The 23711-nt window shown below is 35.8% G+C and overlaps 1 protein-coding gene across 8 annotated transcripts in view; it reads left to right on the top strand.

Annotated features, from left to right (window-relative positions):
- The window catches only part of LOC106884166 (protocadherin Fat 4), a 693587-nt gene that overhangs the window by 194460 nt on the left and 475416 nt on the right, over positions 1 to 23711 (top strand). For all 8 annotated transcript variants that reach the window (XM_052973410.1, XM_052973407.1, XM_052973404.1 and 5 more), the window contains one exon: positions 5317 to 5361. The gene's annotated coding sequence lies outside the window, so the exon portion shown is untranslated. The remainder of the gene's footprint in view (positions 1 to 5316; positions 5362 to 23711) is intronic.

The raw sequence follows: 23711 nt of genomic DNA on the forward strand, positions 1-23711 counted from the left end.
AATATCCACATAAGGGATTGTAAAAACAATCCTGATGCCAACTGGGTTTAACTAGATATATTTATAGGAAGATCATTATTATATATATATATATATATATATATATATATATATAATCATTGTTTAACATCCATTTTCCATGCTGGCATGGGAAGGATCCTTTGACAGGGTCCAGTGAGCTGCAAGCCTGTGTCAGGCCCCAATATCAGCTTTAGCAGGGTTTCTACAGCTGGATGCCCTTCCTAACACCTACCACTTCACAATGTGTACTTGATGTGCCTTACATGATCCCAGCACGAGTGGAATCATCAAGTAACTTGCAAGAGGAAGCAAAGACAGGAAAAAGGGGCACAACTGTGGCTGTGTGGTTAAGAAGCTTACTTCCCAACCATGTGATCCTATGTTCAGTTCCACTATATGTCACCTTGGGAAAGTGTCTTCTGTTATTGCCCTTGGGCTTACTAAAGTCTTGTGAATGGATTTGTTAGCAGGAAAGTGAGTGACATCTGCTATGTGATTTGTTTAGTTTGTTTTTTATAGTGAGTTTCACTTCTGTTGTCTGTGATATTGGTCGTACTACATTTGTGGATGTCCCAGATTTTCATAAAGTCAACTTTTTCTGACATGTAACTTAGGACATACATTTTTACAGATGCATTCTATAACTTCTTTGTTGGTGATTACGGTATAATGGATTTCTGAAAACTTTACATTTCTTCATGAAATCTTGTGGGGATTTTTTTTGAAGTTTATAGAATCATTGCTGCTTTTTTTCATTGATATATGAGTGCTGTGGTGCCAGTTGGTAAATTGGTATCAAAGACAATTGCTTGCCAAGTGGTTCTCATAGCTAAGTAAATGGATTCTTTAGTTGTGATGCTATCTTGTTGTCTCTATAGTAATCAATACTTTATGAAAATCAGCATTTATTCCATTGAATTCTACTCCAATAATGGTGTATGTGAGGAGATTTGTGTTGTCATTGGCATGTATCACCATGTAAGATTTTTTTTTTTCAGAATTATGTATTTCATGTTGCTGGTTTTTATTTTAAGAGCCTGCATTTCTAGCACACTGTTGTCCCCTGTTAGTTCGCAGATATTTGCATTTAAATGTTTCTGTACTTGATGCAAGCAGTTTTGTATGTTATTAGGCCACCTCTGTTGTGATAAACTCTCTCTGATCTCATCTGAGTATAATTGGGAATATGGTTTGTGCTGTGTTGATGTATTAAAAATGCTTTCTGAATTATTGCTGTGTGGATGTTGCATATGAGGATAATATCATTTAATTCCATAAAATTATCTTTGATGTTGTAAAATTTTTTAATTGGTTTTTGTTTCTGATTTGAAGTGTGTGTGTGTGAGTGTCTGTTGATATATGGTATTGGGAAAAAGATTAAAATGGCACTTCCCATCTTTAATCATTGCTACTGTTGTTGACATTGTTATTGTATTTGTAACATTGTGTATTTCTGGAGTTTTTGTAAGTAGTGTTGTTTGGTGTTTCTCAGAGCACAATTTGAGCGGCTGTGGGTTTTGTTGGTCTAAGGTAGTATTTGCATTATTATCATTATCAGGTACAGGCATGGCTGTGTGGTCTTAAAAGTTGGTTTCTCAACCCACATGGTTTCAGGTTCAGTCCAGCTGTATGACACATTGGGTAAATGTTTTCTGGGCCAACCAAGAAAGCCTTTAGCTTCTGAGGTCAACTTTGTTTTGATCCTTCCCAGGTCAATAAAATAAAATACCAGTCAAGTACTGGTGTCAGTGTAATCAACTAGGCCCCCACCTCTTCCAAATTTCAAGCCTTGTGCCTTTTATAAAGAGAATTATTATTAATATTATTATGTTTTTAGACTAACATATTAATGCATGTATACCAACAAGCAAATAATATCAAGATTTTCAAGTAAATTTCTTCAATAACATGAATTCCTCTCTACCTACAATAACCTTCTACTTCATTCATTTTTTATACACCATCAATTTATTGCAGATACAAACCACAACTTTTAAAAGCTATTCATTGTATTTATTACTGTCACCCAGAATATTTTCCCCCTTACCATTTAATCTCTGGAAGAAAACTTTCACAAAGCTCTTGAAATCGAAAAACATGTATAATGTTTCTTCAGAGAAGTTTATGTAAATATATTCTTACGTCTTAGCAATTACTCTGATACATATGCTTTTATGTGAATTTTTTTTTTTTTTTTCCTTGTTATCTTTTAAAATTTCAACTTGAAATTTTCTTATTGTGAAACATCAAATATTGGCAAGACAATACTGAGTTATTTCCTCTTGGATTTATTCCTCTATGAGAAAAGAGATGTGGTAGTAGTGGTGGTGGTGGTGGTGGTGGTGGTGGTGGGGCATGCTTTTTAAGATTCTGATTGCATTTGAATAAGTAAACTTATTGTACAATGGTATTTCAACTATAATACAACAATCCTATATTTTTTTTCTTTTTTCTCAGACACAGTATATCTAGAATCCTATTATTTCACGTCTGTCTGACCCTCATATTTTTTAAGATGGTAAGATGTTATATAAAGGAAAATTGGCTGCTATTTCTAGCAGAGCAGTTGATAATGTCAGAACTTCCCAATAAGCCTGAGATGTGTGTATGTGTGTAAATTTTGGTTCAGTTTTCTGCATTTAGATCTGCTTGAGAAGAAGACCCATCAAGCCAAGTAAAATCACAGCCATGGCAGATACTGGTGCCACACAAATGGCACTCATGCCAGTGTCACATGAAAGCACCCATTACACTCCCAGAGTGATTAGTGTTAGGAAGGGCATTCAGCCATAGAAACCATGCCAAATCAGACTGGAGTCTGGTGCAGCTTTCCAGGTTACCAGCCCTGGTCAAACTATCCAACCCATGCCAGCATGGACAACATGATGATGATAATGATGTTCTCAACTACGGCTCCTAAAATCTCATGTGGCCCTCAAACGCCCTTCCAGTAGCCCCCAACAGTCTTCCCATTTATAAATATAAATTTTTCTTTCGGCTTGTTCAGCCCCTTAAAAAAAATCCCCTTTTTGGATCTAGCCCAGATATTAAAAAGCTGAGTACCACTAGTTTAGACCAATGAACTGAAAAACAGGAAAGATTTTAAATGGGAGTTGTATCAGTCAGTAATTATTGGAGAAATCCTTTTTTTTTCTTTTTCTTTTTGTATAACTTAGTGAGATGAAGACGGTTACATGACCTTATACAGGGCCCCTGAGACTTGTTAGAGGCTAGGAGGGAGTGTCATATCCGGACTGCAAAGCTGTCCTGAATGCTTGTCACAATGTGAACTCGGCTAAAACCCACCAAAGATCAGGTGATGGTGTTAAACCAAGTTATAGGTTTAAGAATAAGAATATTTACCCCCCACTCCCCAACAAGCTTCCACATAGTTTCCATCTACAAAATTTCACTTCCAAAATATTAGCCAACCCATGGGTATGGCAGAAGGGGGTTGCCTAAAGAGCTGAGCAGTGATACTGAAACCAAACCTTGCATCTGCAAGCTATAAGCAATACATCGTCATTAACCATCATCATCATCAGCATCATCATCATCATCATCGCTACCACTCACTATCGTCAGTCATCATTACCACCACTATCATTGCCATCATCATCACTAACATCATTACCACTGCCATAATGGTGTTGATGTTTTTAACAGAAAATTAAATGGTGAAAAGATAGTTGGAGAAGGAATTTTCTGTATTCTCCAACTTCTTTCAAACAAGAGAAACAAAAAAAAAAGCAAGCATTAAAATATTCATTATTAATCGTCGTCGTCACCGCCACAATTTAATGCCCATTTTCCATGCTGGCATGGGTTGGATGATTTGACAGGAGCTGGCAAGGCCAGGAGTCACACTAAGCTCCAAGGTCTGTTTTGGCATGGATTCTACTGCTGGATGTCCTAGAGTGTACTGGGTGCTTTTTATGTGGCACCAGCACCAGTGCTAATTTCTTATATTGGTATAAAATCATAGAATTTAAGCTGGTGTACAGTTAACTCTTGTGGAGATGTACAACAAAGACAGCTTTGGTGGTATTTGAACTCAGAATATGGTGGGATAAACTTAAATGATATTAGGTAGTCGGCCAAATTCTCTACTGTTTCTCCAAAGAAGCAAAGAAATGGCAAACACTGAAGATTTCTTATAAAGAAAATCTTTAATAGCTTCAGTAATTTAATATATGGAAGATTTAATAGTGGATTGGTTTGAATTTGTAAGCATAGAAGTCAATAGCAAATTCTTCATTCAATTTCTGATATTAACTGGATGGAAATAAAAGAAGCTATCTTCATCCAAGCAATATTCCCAGCCTTTTTAATAGACAAGCAATAAACTGCAGTAGTTGAATCATAGCAGCTTCGTGTATGGTACGCACTGCATTATTGGTTAAATACTGTACAGTCATGGCCTTGTGGTTTGGAAGTTTGATTCACATCTTTGTAATTCCAAAGTTCTGATTCAATCCTGCTCTGTAGTATGTTTGGGCAAGTGTTTTCTACAAGGTCTAACCAAAACGTATCGGGTCTGCTGCTATAAAAAGAAATCCACAACACATAGCAGTTCAGAATTTAATCTCCTTCGGTGTAGTCACCTTCTGAAGCTGCACACTTTATGCAGCATCGTTTCCATTGAAGAAAGCATTCCTGGAACTCCGTTTTTCAGGGGTTAGCAAGCAGCTGCCTCACCACATTCTCTTGGATATCCTCAGCATCTTGAAATTGTGTGCCTTTCAAGTGGGATTTGATGTTTGGAAAGATTCTTGGTTGTAATAACCGTCAAGCTGTGTCTCTTTTCACACACACACACACACATATTTTCTCTGCGGTGGTCACTGATGGACTGTCTGTGATGTGGTCATATGACTGCACTCAACACACTTTATTTCAAGGCTCTGTTATAAGCAATGAAAGTGAGTGAGAACATTATGACTAGGTGTGCATGTGCAACAGAGTTCAAACTGGACACTTCCATGCTTTATTTCTTTACAAATATTGCACCTTGTGCCAAATGATATATCATTTTCACAAGATTTTAAAAGTGGGGTTTTTGTCATCGAATAATAGACTTGCATAACCTGTTTCAAAGTATTTAATATGATACCATCTCTGAATTCTGAAATAATTGTTCTTCACATTCTACTCTTGTTACAAATACCAACAATATATTGAGGATTGAATTTATGGACAATACTACTGCTACTATAGAATAATTGTTTTAATAATGTCTATTTAGTACCTAAATGATTTAATTTTCTCTTCTCTCTCTCTTTCTGTATATTTTAGATTGCCAGCTCTGTATTTTTGGAATGAGTAACAGGAAAAGATCACGTGAGTTGAATTTTCATTTATTTTCCTTTGTTATTCTTTGTGTATTTGCAGACACATTTGTGTGTGTGTGTGTGTGTGCACATGTGTGTGCACATGTATGTGATCATCATTTGGTGCTTGCTTTCCCACTGGAATGGATTGGACAGATTGACAGGATCATTGAACCATAGGACTACAGACTCCATTGAGTCTATTGGGTCAGTGGTTCCCAATAAGAAATGACTCAAGAGGCTTTGATGACTCATCTAACCCATACCAGTATGGAAAATGGAAATGAAGTAGATGATAATAATTAAGATGATACATTTTGTGTGTGTGTGTTATCCTTTTTCTCATCTCTTCTTTTTCACTATTATCACATTTTCTCTGATAGTGTTGTTTAAAATGATTCTTTGAGTTTCTTTCAATCATACAATTTAACATTTTCTTTGTTAATAAATTTTTCGATATCTTTAAAATAATTTATGGAAGTTTTTATTGTTAGAAAAAAAATTCGATAAAAATATTTCTTGTTATTGAAAATATATTGTAAATATCATTTGACTTGTTTTCTTCACTTTTTTTATAATCTGTTTAATGGTTTTTATATCATATTATCATATGATCTCATCTCATTTACTGCCTATAAACCAGTGGTTCTCAACCGCTGATCCCAGGGCCACATGCAGCCCTCAAACATCTTCCTGGCAGCCCTCAACAGTCTTCTATAAATATAAATTTTTCTTTAATTGACTTGTATATTATACATTTTTGGCATGGCCCTCTAAAAACATCCAGGTTTTGGATTTGGCCTAGATATAAAAAAGGTTGAGAACCATTGCTATAAACACATGTCATATATAATTATGTACAGTCTTATTTAACATGTTTATGTACATTTGGACATGGAAAGGCAATACACTGCACAAGTTGTCTCAAGAGAAGAAATTCTCCTCATGGTGTCTCTTCAGCGGAGTCCCACAGGGACAAAGGCTAAAATCAGAATACACTGGACCAAAAGGTAATATGATCCGAGAGTCTGAGTCAGTGTGTGACCTGGGGGTTCACATCAGTAATGATGCAACATGCCATGTGCATATTACCAAGATGGCAACACTATGCAGGTGAGTGGCTGGCTGGATTTTGAGGACATTCAGAACCAGGAAAAGGGAGGCCTTGCTACTCCTATGGAAGACTTTCGTTCTCAGCCGCTTTGACTACTGCTCCCAACTATGATCCCTAGAGAATGTGAAACAAACTGTGGAACTGGAAACAATCCAGTGTCAATACACAAAGAAGATTAACTCGATGCAAAAGATGGGCTACTTGGAGAGGCTAAAGGAACTGAATCTCTATTCCTTGCAGAGAAGATGAGAGAGATATGCGGTGAGATATGTTTGGAAGATCTTGAAGGGTTTAGTTCCCAGTTTTGGAATTGACAGCTATAACAATCCTCGAACTGGACAGCACTGCATCATACCAAAGATCCCATCTTTCCCATCTAAAATAAGGACACAGTACTGCAATAGTTTGGGTTTCAAGGTCCCGCAATTGTTCAACATACTTCCAGGCAAGCTTAGAGATCTACATGGTGTTGATGTGGAAGTTTTCAAGGAACATCTGGACAGGTTTCTATTTGAGATACCAGATGAACCCACATCACCACAGGAGACTCAAAGAAGGACAGCTCCGTCCAACTTGCCACTTCACTAGAAACAAAACCGGAAGCAACACTGAGTAACTACAGACAGTGCACCAGCATGACCTCAGCCCTGGGCTGAAACCAGTAAAAAAAATATACATATAACACATCCCCAGGCCATGAATGATGTCACCAGACATGTTATTTGCTGCTGTGGATGTTGTTATTTAACCACATGATATTAGTGTCGCTTTTGTTTTGATTTGGTCTGTGAGAAGGAATTGTATCCATAGCCATTAAAAAGCCCTTCAAAACCAATGAGATTTAAAACTCCATTATTCAATGTGTTCTTCTTTTATAACACTATTAAAGAGTGATTCAATAGTAATTTAGTTACTGTTTTTAGTAGGCCGAGTGCCCATGTAGGAGTTTTATTTTATTGGTTTATATGCATCTTATCTTTTACTTATTTCAGTCGTTGGATTGTGGCCATGCTGGTGCACCACTTTGAACAGATTTATTTAAACAGACTGCTCCAGTACTTTATTCTTTGTAAACCTAGTACTTATTCTATCGGTCTCTTTCGCCAAACCGCTAAGTTTCGGGGACATAAACGCACTAGTATTGATTGTCAAGTGATGTTGGGGTGACAAACACAGACACACAAACATATACATACATACACACACACACACACATACACACACACACACACACACACACACACACACATACATATATACACGAAGGGCTTCTTTCAGTTTCCATCTACCAAATCCACTCGCAATACTTTGGTTGGCCTAAGGTTATAATAGAAGACTCTTGCCCAAGATGCCATGCAGTGGGACTGAATCCAGAACCATGTGGTTCATAAGCAAGCTTCTCACCACACAGCCACTTGCCTAACTGTTAAATTATGTGGACATAAACAAACAAACACTGGTTGTTAAGCAGTGGTAGAAGGACAAATGCAAAGATGCACACACACACACACACACACACACTACTTTTCCAAGGTGTCATGCCATGGGACTGAACTTAAAGCCATTTGACTGTAAAGTGAGCTTCCTAACCACGCACCCATGTCTGAGCCTATATTTGTTAGTAATAAACTATATACTTTCACTATGTATAGCCCCACCTACACCTCCAATCCTTATTTTAAACTCTCAGAACTTCAAATGCTCTGTTTATGGTATACAGAATTGTAGGTCTATTAGAGCTGACTTGGGTGCTTCTGTGTTGTTGCTAAACCTCAAAGAAATTGCAACCAGATTTCCCTTACACCATATCCATCATAACTACCTTGAACAAAGAAAGGAATCGTTGGATAATGTAGTTCTTAAAAAGACATGATTGTCACAGATAGAATACATTTGATCATTGGTTTGCAGAATCCAAATTGACATCAGGCTAAAAACTACCACCATAGCAGAGTCAACTCTTTTCAATAACATTGAAGCCAGACTCACATTCATCTCCATGCCTACATATTTTCTGTAGACTTGAAACTGGTGTTCAGGTCCTGTATCAATAACATTAACATCTCGCCATTATGGGAAGAAATGAGGTACAAAGGTCATCTCCACTGGCTCTTCTCTTGACCGTGTTATTAAAGAAAGAAAATAAAAGAAGCTTGGCTTTATTACAACATTTAAAGAATAGCTTGGGAAAGATAAAGATGAAAATATATTCTTTCTAGTAACTAGTAATGTGTCACGAACTTACCCCCTGTGTCACTCCTCAGAGACATTAGTGAATAATAATTATTGTAATACAGAGTAATTACTAAATGATAATAATAACAAAGTATAGTAATTGCATATCATAATAAATTTAATTATTCATGTTTCTAATTCACTCTTAATTTTAAGAATTAGATTGAATTTTTGTTTCTTTCTATATAAAAACATTAATAACTTTAAGATAACTCTGCTTATTAACTATAGATTATTTTATAAAGAGGATTAACTGTTACTTCAAAATTTGATGACCATTTAGTTATACTGAATGGTAAGGATTCTTTTCTCTTTTGCTTGTGTTTTTGTTTGTGCTTTTTTTACTGAATATTTTCTATTAGAAACATTTTCAAACCTGTATGAGTCAGTCTTTTCAGAGTGGCATTTTGAAATGAGCTACAAAGCTTTAAATTCTCTGGAACTTGTTATTTTGATTAAAGATACTTATCTGAAACACATAATCAATACACTAATAATACTAGACATTCAAAATTGCTCTTATTAAATAATTTTCGATGAAAGCTTGTTCAATATTTCTTAATAGACTTTAATGATTAGTTGTATAATTCACTTTTGAAAGAGAGCTTCTAATAAAACTCTGCTGGTGATGTTAATCTGATTCTTAAATTATAGCCTGAAATTAGTTAGTGAGAACGAAGATAGTTATCAGTTGCATGAAATATTCAGTCTTCTCTTCTTTGGTATATTTTTTATTGATTAATATATCTTTTAAATAGAATGGCAGATCATGCAGACATGTGTGTTAGGGTGGGCGTGATGGTTGGATATATTGTTTGAGAAGATAAGCAACTGGAGTTCCAGGTCTAGGATAATGAGTTTGTATTCTGCTTTTACACTTAATTCTTCTTCAGTGGCCATGTTGTCATGCAGTCTTCAATGTTATCCTTTTTTTATTTTTAGTCTAAATGATGAAAACAAATAAGGGATTTTAGAAAGCAGAGCTACCCTTACACATTAATTACAATCTTCCATAGATTACCAAGCCATTGACAAACTAAATATATGGAATCTGTAGTTCTCAAGTGGGGGGTGGGGGGGTCCATATAAGATTTTGTTGGGATCCACACAAGCTAAATAGTAAATTGGAAGCCACAGTATCATTTTAACCCTTTCATTACTGTATTTCTTTTTGAGATGTCCTGTGTTTCTTTCAATTACTTTAAATATAACAAAGAATTTAGTAAAATAACTTAGTTATCATTAAGCTAGTGTTAGGTATATAAATTGTAGCTAAAGTTTGGTGGAAGATTTTAATTCAAAATTTATGAAAACAAGACATTTGTACTCAGAACCAGTGGTGATTTCAGCCAGGTTGGTATCAAAAGGGTTAAGAGTCCATGAAAAAAATTTGCTATAGATATATTTATCGTAAGAAACAGCTAGGTTTCTTTCTCTAATGTTTTACATAGTTCAAACTACACAAGTGAAAGTGTGATAAACAGAATATGAATTTTGAAAGAAATATGTATAAAATTAAACTTTAAGGATTAAAAGGCTATGGGACAAGGCCACCAGAATAAAATAGTAATCAAGAAACCCATAGATAAAAAAAAAAAAAACGGTTGAGAATCACTGTACTATATTATAGATCCATTTCAGCAGATTTTACCAATCAGTTTTGCATGTGAATTAGGTAATTAGTATACTTTCCTTACCAGCCCCTCTGATGAGTGCTGTCTTAGGTTATCGTTTAATTACCTAATTCAGGCACAAAACTGATTGGTAAAATGGATCTATAATACTATTGTATAGATATTGATATATCCACTCTATTGAGAAATATACGAGTGCTGCCTTTTTTCAGACTTAAGGATTCTCAGCTCTCTCTCTCTCTCTCTCTCTCTCTCTCTCTTTCTCTCATATATATATATGTGGGTAATAGCCTTATATCATGCTTTCCAAAGCTGCTCCACAGGTATCGGCTACAACTTTTACTCAATATACGTATGGAAATCCATGAGTATCTGTAGAGTATATACCAAAACATTTTGATATACGAAAAGATGGAATGAACATGCTTTATTACAAATCACTACAATTGTTTCAGTGCACCATTATCAGCTGGTAATTGCTGAATGTTACATATATTATATGCAATATTGCATTAATATGAATCAACAATAGCAGTATACATGCATGTCTTCAGGTGAGTAGGATCCAAAGCACTGCTAGATCATCTTTAGTTTCTCATTGCTTTTAACCCATATATCTTAAAGGTAATAAAACATAATGTATTTCACATTATAGAGGGAAACTAAAGTAACAAACAGCAGGAGTGAGTGACAGTGAGAGATGTTTAATGCAGGTGAACAATAATATTTTCAACCAAGATGTTACAACTGTACCTGATTGTTCAAGTGTCTCTGATCTGGATATATTTATTCAGTTGCTGAAATTTATCATTTGTTTCTCCCATTGGTTTGATGTGCCACTTTTTTAACATTAACATTAATAAGACTTTATTTACATTATTTACATTTGATGGATTATGTAAATAATGTACATAATTTCTCATCTCTCAAATATAGAACTGTATTAATAAGACTGTCTACATTTTTGACGACATGGGTATGCTAGTATATATATATGTGTATCCCCTGGTTGCTTGGATGCTTCAGACTACCCCTGAAGGATCGAGGCAAACCTACCACTTACCTATATATATATATATATATATATATATAAAGGCCAGCATGGAAAGTGAATGTTAAATGATGATGAAATGTTCCTACTCTTTCTGTATATGTCTGCATCCTGTTGGAGATAGATGAAGATAATTGTCATGCTGATGATGCTTATTGAGGCAGAAACATGTGTCAGCAATTGTCCTCTTATCTCCAGACAGTAATATAGTCCTTTCCCTTCTACTAGCATTCTCATCATTTCTAAACAGTTTGTTGCATTTTAATTTTCTTCTCTTAAATAACATCTGTATTAATAATTTCGCCTAATTATATACATGTATATCCTATTCCTTCTCCTTCACTTGCTTCTTCTTTAATAATTTTGGCTTTCTGGAATATTAGTTGCTATTTTGATTAAGATTTAAATAAATCACAAAATTAAATGTACAGTTGGACTACTTGCCAGATAATTATTTATTATATCTCACCATAACAATATCATTCAGTCTTCTACTTCACTACACCGTTTTAGTGCCGCTAATTTCAATTATTTAATATGCTCTCTGAAAATTTTAATGATGGATAATTCTTGTATTGTTTATAACTACTACTACTGCTACTACTACAATTGATAATAATAACAATAACAACAACAACAATAATAATAATGAATGATGAAGGCAACCAAGATATTGCCATATTTGGGGATGTACAAGTGGTTGTTAAGGTCTGGGGAAAACTGAGAACTACAAGCCACTAAAAGATGACATTGCATGAATGCAGGCCAGTGGTTCCCAACTTTTTTACTACCAAGGACCCCCTTTATTTGAATGAGTTTTCCCACGGACCCCTTTTAAATTTTATCCTTATGTATCATTATCATTACCATCATCATCGTTTAACGTCCGTTTTCCATGCTGTCATGGGTTGGACGGTTTCACTGAGATCTGCAAAGCCAGAAGGCTGCACCAGGCTCCAATCTGATCTGGCAAGGTCTCTACAGCTGGATGCCCTTCCTAACGCCAACCACTCTGAGAATGTAGTGGGTGCTTTTTACATGCCACTGGCACTGGAGCCAGTCAAGCGGGCCTGGCATCAATCACATTTGGATAGTGCTTTTTACATATGTGTGTGTGTGTGTGTGTGTGAAATTTTTAATTTAGTTCACAGACCCACAGTACTACTTTTGCAGACCACCAGGGGTCTGCAAACCCAAAGTTGGAAACCACTGATGTAGACAATTAAGAGTGACTGCCATAGCAGTAGTTGTAGGAGCAATGGGAGCACTAACAACAATAATAATTTCAAAATGTGTTACAAGGCCAGCAATTTTAGAGAGAGGAGTTTAGTTGATTACCATAAAAACCCATGTAATTTGTGCACCTGTGTAATTTATACAGATAATTTTCAGGATAAAATTTGTTAAGAAAAAAGCTTCTGCTCATGTAAAATTCGCACCCAAAAGTTTTCAGAATTACCAATATGGCCAGGGGGGGAAATGTTTTCAATTTAGCTGTATTTAGCATAATTTCACTTACTTATGATTAGATTTTATCAAATTTTCATTAAATAAAAATAATTTCTGTTTAACAGGTATCACATTAAAAGCTATTAAATTACAAAGTGTTTGTGTTGTTTATAATAATATGTCCCAGCCCATGATTACCAGCATGAACATCAGACTTCAAAAAGTAGTTAACTATTCAATGGTTTTAGCAAATTTATACAGAGAAAGTAAGCATTAAACTATCCAGCATAAATAAAAGTCAACTTCATTATATTTAAGCCCTTGTTTTTTCTGAAAAAAACCTTTTCTGACACTAAATGAGTCAACTTCTGGTACAAATGTTTACATTTTGTATGTCTTTTTCCAACAAAAAGAATTTCTTAAAAAATTCTGCAAATTATCGACTCATTTAATTTATGCACCCTTAAAGTTTATTTGTACTTTTGCAAAAAAAAAAAAAACAAGCATAAATTGCATGGGTTTTTATGGTACATCAGCCTCCATTACTTGACTGGTACTTTATTTCATCAACCTCAAAAGGATCAAAGGCAAAGTTGACCTTGACCGTATTTGAACTCAGAAAGTAAAGTGCTGAAAAAAATGCCACTAAACATTTTCTCCAATGCTCTTATGATTCTACCACCCTACTACCTTAATAATAATGGTTTCAAATTTTGCCACAAGGGCAGCCATTTTGGTGAGGGGATGAGTCAGTCCCGTCGACCCAAGTCTTCAACTGGTACTTGTTTTATCAACCCGAAAGGATGAAAGGCAAAGTGGACCTTGGCGGAATTTGAACTCAGAAGGTAGCAACTGGTAAAATACTACCTTAATAATAATAATAATAATAATGATGATGATGATGATGATGATGATGATGATGATGATGATGATGATGATAATAATAATGGTTTCAAATTTTGGCACAAGGCCAGCAAGTTCAACTCCAAAAAGATGAACGGCCAAGTCAACCTTGGCAGAATTTGACCCAGAATGTAAACACAGTTAAAATGCTGCTAAGCATTTTGCCCAGCCTGCTAACAACTCTGCCAGCTTGCCACCATCATCATACATCTGCTTTCCATGTTGTCATGGGTTGGATGGGTCATCGTAGATCGAGTCAGTCCTCATTCTAAGTTATTCCCTTTCCAGGCCTTATCTGCTTGATTTTTTTTTTTATTTCCTCCACGTGGATGCTCTTCCTGATACCAACCAGCTTCCAGAGTGAACTGGATGCGTTTTAATATGGCACCAACATTAGAGAGATTACAGTCTCTTCAACAAGACGGAATTAAGGGCCCTGTTAGGCCTATGATCCCTCCACTTGTCTGTCAACCACTCAAACAAGTTTAATGGAGACATTTTATCATAGAATTAGCATTTGAAAGGCTGGCTTCTTTCTTGATTTTCCCTGTTCTATGTTGTCTCTTGTTCAGGTCAGTGAGAGTAATAAAATGGCTAAAAGAGTGAGTGAAGAAGAACCAGAGTGAGAGGTGGGGATGGAAAAAAGAAAGTATGACCACTAAAACAGATATATTGTGGTGACTGTTTTGGAGAGGAAACAGATATGAAATGAGAGAAAGTGCAAATGGAGAAATACGAAATAGTTAAGAGTACCTAAGAGACATAATAATGGTAGATGGCAACAAGTGCTGGATAATCATAGAACTGGTCAAATGCATTGATAAGATGATGTGATGGATGTCATTAATGGATGACTTAGGAGAGAGGAAGTGGTGTCCAGCAATCACAGAAGTGGCTGGTAATGTTAGCTGGTAAAGGAGAGGATGGTTGTTGGATAGATAAGATGGTGATGGATCATCATCATCATCATTGTATAACATCCAATTTACATGCTGTCATGGGTTGGACAGTTTGATCAGGGCTAACCAGATGGGGAGCTGTCTAGTTTCCAATTGTCTGTCGTGGCATGGTTTCTACAGCTGGATGCCACTTCCTAATGCCAACCACTTTACAGAATGTGCTGGATGCTTTTTACATGCAACCGAAAAAATGTAGTAAAGTAATATTTAATGTCAATAAATATATTTTTATTACAAATATATTTTAAATGTCAATAATGTTGTAGTTTTATAACAGAATCTTTAGTTTATAACTAAGAAGTATTTTTAATGTCAATAGTACTGCATTTTTCAGGAAAGATTATTTTCCCCTTGAGCTGAACATTGTATTTTATGGGGAAATTATATTATCAAGAAAGCATTTTTGTCTAAATTTTAATATTTTTGTTAAATTTGTATAAATATTCACTCAGGACAGATTCATTGCAGCATATAATCTGTGCTAATTATTTTGATTTAATTGAATGTTCAAAAAAAATATTTATTGACAATAAGATTTGAATTGAAAATAAAAGTTTAATTATAATTATAACTTTACAAGAACTAGATAGGTCAGTTGTGCAGATTGCACACATTTAATTACCAAATGATCTTTAGATAATAAAGCATGTTCTGGTTTGCACTTTTCATTAAAAGTAAAATCTGTGTATTTGCTCAGAACACAAGAAAATCTTTATTTTTATTTAAGCCATAAAAACAAGACACAAACCTCAAAGACAGATTTCAGTTAATCACATATTGTTTGGAATAACAAATTACAGAGTTGCCCCTTTTAAAAGAAATACACAACAACAACAACAATAAAAATAATAATAATAAAGGGAGAAAACAAAGTAAATGAATATTGTAAAATGTCTATAAGCACAGGTGTGATTGTGTGGTAAGATGCTTGTTTCCCAGCCACATGGTTCCAGGTTAAATCCCACTGTGACATCTTGGGCAATAGTCTTCTATTATAGCCTCAAGGCAACAAAAGCTTTGGGAATAGATTTGGCTGATGGAAACTGAAAGAAGCCTGTGATTGTGTGTGTGTGTGTGTCAACTGGTGTTCACGTGTTTACATCCCAATAACTTACCAATTCAGCAAAAGAGACTGATAGAATAAGTACCAGGCTGAAAAAGAAGTAAGAACCGGGGTTAGTTTGTTGGACTAAACCCTTCAAGGCAATGCCCCAGCATAGCTGCAGTCTAATAATTGAAATAAGTGAATTAGAATAAGAATAGCCTGGGCAAAGTTCAGAAAGATCCTACTTCTGCTGGTAACAAAGGGCCTCTCACTCAGAGTGGAAGGTAGATTGTATGATGCATGTGTGCGAACTGCCATGCTTCACGGCAGTGAAACATGGGTTGTGACTGCTGATGACATGCGTAGGCTTGAAAGAAATGAGGCTAGTATGATCCGCTGGATGTGCAATGTCAGTGTGCATGAGCAACAGAGTGTAAGCACCCTGAGAGAAATGTTGAACATAAGAAGCATCAGATGTGGTGTGCAAGAGAGGCAACTGTGCTGGTATGGTCATGTGCTGCGTATGGATGAGGAGAGCTGTGTGAAAAAGTGTCACTCTCTAACAGTGGAAGTGGGAGACCCAGGAAGACATGGGATGAGGTGGTGAAGTATGACCTTCAAACAGTGGGCCTCACAGAGAACAGAGCAACAGGTGAAATATCACAGCATTTTGTCCAGCATGCTAACGATTCTGCCAGCTCACCGCCTTAAGGTAAAAATCATAGTAGTAGTAGTAGTAATAATAATAATAATAATAATAATAATAATAATAATCCTTTCTTCTAAAGGTACAAGGCCTCAAATTTGTGGGGAGGGTTAAGTCGATTACATTGACCCCAGTGTTTCACTGGTACTTAATTTATCAACCCCAAAAGAATGAAAGGAAAAGTCAACCATGGCAAAATTTGAACTCAGAACGTAGTGATGAGTGAAATAACACTAAGCATTTTGCCCAGCATGCTAACAGTTCTGCCAGCTCACCACCATAAAGTAAAAAGCATAGTAATAATAATAATAATCCTTTCTTCTAAAGGCACAAGGCCTGAAATTTTGTGGGAGGGGACTACTCGATTAAATCAACCCCAGTGTTTCACTGGTACTTAATTTATCGACCCTGAAAGAATGAAAGGCAAAGTTGACTACAACGGAATTTGAACTCGGAATGTAGCAACAGGCAAAATACCACTAAGCATTTTGCCTGGTGTGGTAACAATTCTACCAACTCACCACCTTAAGGTAAAAACATAGAAATAATAATGATAATAATAATAATACTAATAATAATAATAATAATAATAATAATAATAATTACTACTGTTATAGAAATGTTTTGATGTTAAGGTTGAAAAAAATTGACCTTGTTTGTAAAAAAAATTTGGTTCTGGGTTTGTACCCCCTAAACAAGTTTGATTTCTGCCCTCATGAATTCCTTATAAATGCAAATGAAATTACAGAAAATTCACTCTTGAAGCATTTGTACCTTGATATAGTGTCAGTTAAGTTTCCATTATCTATCAAACAAGCCTAGCATTGTACAAAGATGTCAACTTCATACTGTTAACTGTCAAGGTAGTTCAATTAATGTTATTCTGACATTTTTCTCTGTATTTTACTCATGGAGATGGCATTTGCACTGGGAGAACTCCAAATTCAGAATGATATCATTATTGTAAGAAAATCCTATATCAAGTATCCAAAATTGTTTCCTTTGGCAACTTGCTTGTGATAAATCCTTAAATGGTTATAATACATACATACATACATACATACATACATATATATATTGTATAACTTGAGGCGAATTATATGCATGGTTTAACTTAGTTTATCGTTTACAGTAAACTCCTTGATATATTAAGTTTGTATCTCAGATGGAAAAGTTAAAATACATATCAAATATGTAATGGATAAATGTTGAAGTTTTGCACAATTTGAAAGATTTAAGGGAATATATGTTCATAGAGATATTTATGGAACTAATTTAGTTTGCTTTTTTTTTTATATTATGTGTTCTATACATGAAAAAAAAATTATATATTTTTTTTTATTCTGAGAAAACTTATGAAAATATGGAAAACGTGTCCTCATCCATAACACCATTAGTGATGAGTGTGTGTGTGTGTGTGTGTGTGAAAAGCATATCACACAGGGATATCAAAGGAATTTATGAAGGGCTGGGGGACATAAATGAATGCAAACAAACCCAGCTTGTCATTGATTGGTGACTAACACATACAGGCACATACACACACAAGTATGGCTGCCCGGTTATGAAGCTTGCCTTTCAACTACATCGGTTTGAGTTCAGTCCCACTGCATAGCACCTTACATAAGTGTCTTCTACTAAAGCTCCAGGCTGACCAATGCCTTGTGAGAAGACTTGAGAGATGGAAACTGCATGGAAGACAGTTGTATATATGTGTGTGTGTGGCTTTGCTGCCTCCACCCCCAATCCTTCACAACCAGTATTGGTTTGTTTACATCCCCATAATTAGTAGTCCAGTTAAAGAGACCAATAGAATAAGTGCTATCATCATCATCATCATTGTTTAATGTCTGCTTTCCATGCTGGCATGGGTTGTATGGTTTGACTGAGAACTGGCAAGCCAGAAGGCTATACCAAGCTCCAATCTGATCTGGCAAGGTTTCTACAGCTGGATTTCCTAAAAAATAAGGACTGGGGTTGATTTGTTCAACTAAATCCTTCAAGGTGGTGCCCCAGCATGGCCACAGTCCAATGACTAAGATACATGAAAGATAGAAGACAGGTAATAATTACACAGAATCATTAGAGCATTTAGATATTTAGATAAAAGCACAAAAAAGCAAGCCCTCAGCTATTTGTTGCAGCTCTTTATAGCCTGAGTTCAAATCCTACCCAAAACAACCTTGCATTTCATCCTGCCATAGTTTATAAAAAAACAAGGGATGTATCATGCAGTGGGACTGAACCTGGAACCTGTGGGTAAGAAGCTTGCTTCCCAACCATATGGTTCCAGGTTCAGTCCCACTGCGTGACACCTTGGGAAAGTGTCTTCTACTATAGCCTCAGGCCGACCAAAGCCCTGTGAGTGGATTTGGTAGACAGAAACTGAAAGAAGCCTGTCGTATATATGACAGTGTTTATGTCTCCTTGTCTTGACATCACATAATCATAGTGAATGAACATGAGTTTTACACAGCAGTGCCATTTTCAATATTCTGCTCTAAATTATATCTGCCATAGGACAAAATATTATCTTGGCTAGAAAGTGGCGAGAGTTGGTGACAGGAGGGGCATCCAGACACAGAATATCTACCTCAGTAAACTCTGTCTGACTCATACAAAGCTTGGCAAAGTGGACATTGAAAAGATTATACATACATGCTTGCTTAGGATGGCCCATCAATAGTGATGGCTGTGTCAATCCAGGACATTAATTCTCCTTTGCCTGCAGCACATTGTTTCTCATGTGAGCAGATGTAGCTGACAAGACTGATATAAGATAGGCAGACCCTGTGACTCCCAAACAACAGCCACAGAGGCTTGATGACAATGTCTCCTCCCCTCTCCTGCATTATGGTTTCAAAGTGCTTTATTCCAGCATCACACACACCTTCCAGATACTCCATGCATGCGTGCATGTGTGTGTGTGTCTGTGTGTTATCATTTTAATGTCTACTTTTCCATGGTTGCATGAGTCAGACAAGACTTTGTCAAGGCAGAGTTTTGTACAGCTTGATGCCTTTCCTGACACCAACCCTCACCTATTTCTCCATCATAGTAAATAATCACCCAGTCTATCAAATAACAAACAACCTGGACATGCTTTTGCAGAGGACAGCAAAGAAATGATACTTTGAATGAACAGTGAGGCTTTTGTTTACAATTAGTACACAAATATCAAGAGAAAAGGAAAATGGAATCGGTCACCCAAATATGCATGCATACACATATACACACATGACTGAGTGCTGTCTTTTTCTTATATATTTTGTATTTACATCTTATACTCACTTTGTATCTTGACAGTATGTTCTCACCATCTCTCTCTTTTTCCATGTATCTCTTCTTCAATAAGACAGTTGTTCATGTCACTCGATCGCACATCCCCTTCAATACTGACTCCCCAATCCCCACCCCCACCCACATGCACACTGAGGTGAGCTGTCTTGTCTTATGAATTAGTTGGTAACGTCACTAGTGCTGATGTCACAAGAGCAGCACTCGATACACTTTGTAAAGAGGTTGGTGTTGTGAAGGGCATCCAGCCATAGAACCCATGCCAAAGTAGTCCTGGCTCGTCAGTTCCTGTTAATCTGTCCACTCCATGCCACCATGGATAATGGATGTTAAACAATGATGATGATGATGATGATGATGAATGTTCTGTTGTGTGTGTCTGTCTGTGTGTATGTGCAACATAAATACAAAAATAAATAGGAAATAAGTTGAGTACATTGACCAAAAGAATGGTTTTCGACCATCAATTAATTTTTCCATTGATAACATTCTTAACTAAATTTAAAATGTTATGGATAGCAATACATTGTAAGTCAATAACTTAGAAATATATACAAGTCATGATACTCAATATGAAACTCCGAAGCTTTCAAAAAAAAAAAAACCAAAAAAGAAAACAAAATAGGAAAAAAATATTCCTCCAAAATTGATTTAATATTTCTTAAAAACACAAAGTGTAACATTGTTGTTAATGTACACTAGACATGGCGTTTCATTTCATTTCTATTCAAGCAAAAGCACATACCACCATCGCCGCCACCACTGCCTTCACCAACATCACATCTAACATGTATCTTTTGTTTTCTCTCTCATCTAAATTTCAGCATCTATCTTTTTGGTCTTTTTCTTTCTTTTAATAAAATAGCTAACAAGCAAAATCAAATCAATAATTTCTAATTTTGTACAAATGAATAGATGTCAATAACTTTTGGCAGTCGGCCATTGGAAGAGAAAGAAAGCGAAAAATAAAATTTAAAACACATTTATAGTGGTATGTAAACCATAAATATTGATACTATTTCAACCACATTTTTCTTTTTTATATTGTTCTACACATATTTCGAACCTGTGTTTTTCATTTTTTTTTTTTTTGTTAGAATACCAGAACTAAAGACAAAAAAAAACAAAAATTGAATAAAATAACATTGACCTTGAGGTATAAAGTGTGAAGAGAGAAAAAGAAAAGTAAAAATATTCATTCTGTAAAACACGGATATAATGAATTAAGCTTGCAATATTTTGAATACATACCCTTTAAATGCTTTATTTATTTATTTATCTATTTATTTATTTATTTATTTATTTATTTATTTTGGAAGGATCAATATTGCCATGTCAAAACACTTGCTGCTAAATGCTCATTTCATATAACAAAAACAAAAAGAAAAAGACATGTTGCTCTTAGGTTGGAGAAGAGAACAATAAGAACAAGAATATATAAATGAAAAGAGAGAAAGGGTTTCCCCACATCTTTATCACTTTCAAGGTTGCTGCCACCACCACCACCACCACCACTACTACTACTCCTGAGAACACAATATCATTCTCCTAAATTATAATGGAAACTTACTTTCTCACTCACTATTTCTACATCGATCTTAGTCTATCTCTTGATATATATATATATATATAATTAATTTTTACAAAGTGAAGGGAAAGGAAAAGATAGAGATTGTCAGAATGAGAGAGGGCATAGCAGGGAACCATGGGGGTATCTACTTATATCCCCCCCACCAGTGTTCCCTGTGGGTAGGCCTTGTCTCTCTCTCTCTCTCCTCTTCCTTGTCATAAGCATGTTTGTAGTAAGACAGATATTCTCGTCCCCCTATCATACTCCAACCTCTTGACTAGCACACAGCCACTTCTTTTGATTCGTTTCCCTTTCTCATTTAGGACGTTCTTGTCTTGCAAGCTCCTTGGTGACACAACAGGTGCCGGTGCCACTTAAAACGCACCCATACTGGCACTATATAAAAAGCACCCAGTGAACTCAGCAAAGTGGTTGCCTTAGGAAGGGCATCCAACCATAAAAACCATGTCAAAACAGATGACTGGAGCCTAGTGCAGCCCTCTAGCCTTCCAACTCCAGTCAAACCGTCCAACCCATATCTGCATGGAAAATAGATTTCCAATGATGATAATGTTGTAGGTGGAGGTGAACTTTGACAACAAAGTTTCTCTTTACCAATCATCATCATACAATCTGATGATGATGACTGGTGAGCCAAAACTTCAGTCACTGTTAATCTTTTCTTTGTAAAACTTATTCTGCACAGTATTGAGTAATTCTTCTGTATGATGTTGAGTTGATGTCTTACAAACAACTCGCACACACAAGTGCTACCAGTCGAGAACTCCGCATACTGGAAGCCAGCAAGTATATGGGGTCATCAGGAGAGAATGCGCGCCATTTCAGGCCCTTTCTCTTGATGGTATCAATGTGCACCAGCCCCACCTCCTCACTGATATGAGGCCCTGCTTGCTAGATCAACTGGCTATTAAATATAGCTCAATATTTCTCTAGCCATCACTCATTGTCTCTTTTTAACCAAATCCAGTGGTTAGGTTTTTCCAATGTAGTTTGGATATCAGTCATGGTGGTATTTACTTTACGATGAGTTAGGCCTAATGATAACAATAGTCATCTCACACTGTATCCAACAGACCCTCTACATCCGACTTCGATTGGAAAATGTTCCGCTTTCCAGCTTGCGCCTTCACATTCCTCGAGGAGATTTACGTAAATATACAATAATGTTGAGTTGTTTTTATACTAGCTGTTGTGTTTGTATTACATACTGGCAGCATGTTAAGGAGAGCAAAAATCTCTTAAACAGAATGATGGTACATGATTGTGAGGGTTTTTTTAGTTCTGCTGCAGACATCTTTTCTTATACTGGCAGTATTGTAAAAAATACACCCAGTCCTCATTGTAAGGTGATCGGATGGTAAGAAGGATATCCAGTTGTTAACTGGCCCTCTTCAAAAGATCTTCATGCACAACAGCACAGATTGACAAATTTTGCCTGTTATGCGTGAGGTGACTAAGGACTATAACATGTGATGCTGAGAAGCTGTGAGAAGCTGATGCAATTCATGTGTACTTGATAAAACAAGTATGATGATTGCAAAGTGTGTGTGTGTGATTCACTTTTACACCTGTTTTTCCATTTTAGTATGGATTAGATCAGTGGTTCTCAAGCAGGTCCATATGATCCTTGGTGCTCCATATAAAATTTTGTTAAAATTAAGTGCCATTATTTGTTTACATTCTACAATACACAAACTGTTTTACCAATTTTTTATGCAGTTCCTAATAGCATTTTATCATAAATATATAATAAGCTTTTTTTTTTTTGAAATAACAGTTGGCTATATGGGTCCACCTGAATACAATAGGGATCAAAAGGGTTCATAAGGAAAAAAAAAAAATGGTTGAGTATCACTGGATTAGATAAATATATCATTGAGACAGGGTTTGGCAACAAGATGCTCTTCCTCTCCCTGATCCCTAGCCTGTTTTTTAAGTACAGAATCTCTTATTTCATGATCATCAAAGGTACAAATTGAGCAGATGACTTGTCGAAAGGAGAAGGAGAAGTAGCAACAACACTGCTCTTAGCTTGCAGTTTACATTGACATTGTAGAATGTCAACAAGGTGGGGAGCTGGCAGAAACGTTAGCATGCTGAGTGAAATGCTTAGAGGTATTTCGTCTGCCGTTACGTTCTGAGTTCCAATTCCGCCGAGGTCGACTTTGCCTTTCATTCTTTTGGGGTCGACAAATTAAGTACCTTCGAATCACTCGGGTCGATGTAATCGACTTGTCCCCTCCCCCAAAATTTCTGGCCTTCCTTGTGCCTATAGTAGAAAGGATTATTATTATTATCATTATTATTATTATTATTATTATTATTATCATTATTATTATTATTATTATTATTATTATTATTATTATTATTATTATT

The sequence above is a fragment of the Octopus bimaculoides genome, chromosome 1 (genome assembly GCF_001194135.2).
Source record: "Octopus bimaculoides isolate UCB-OBI-ISO-001 chromosome 1, ASM119413v2, whole genome shotgun sequence".
Taxonomy (NCBI): domain Eukaryota; kingdom Metazoa; phylum Mollusca; class Cephalopoda; order Octopoda; family Octopodidae; genus Octopus; species Octopus bimaculoides.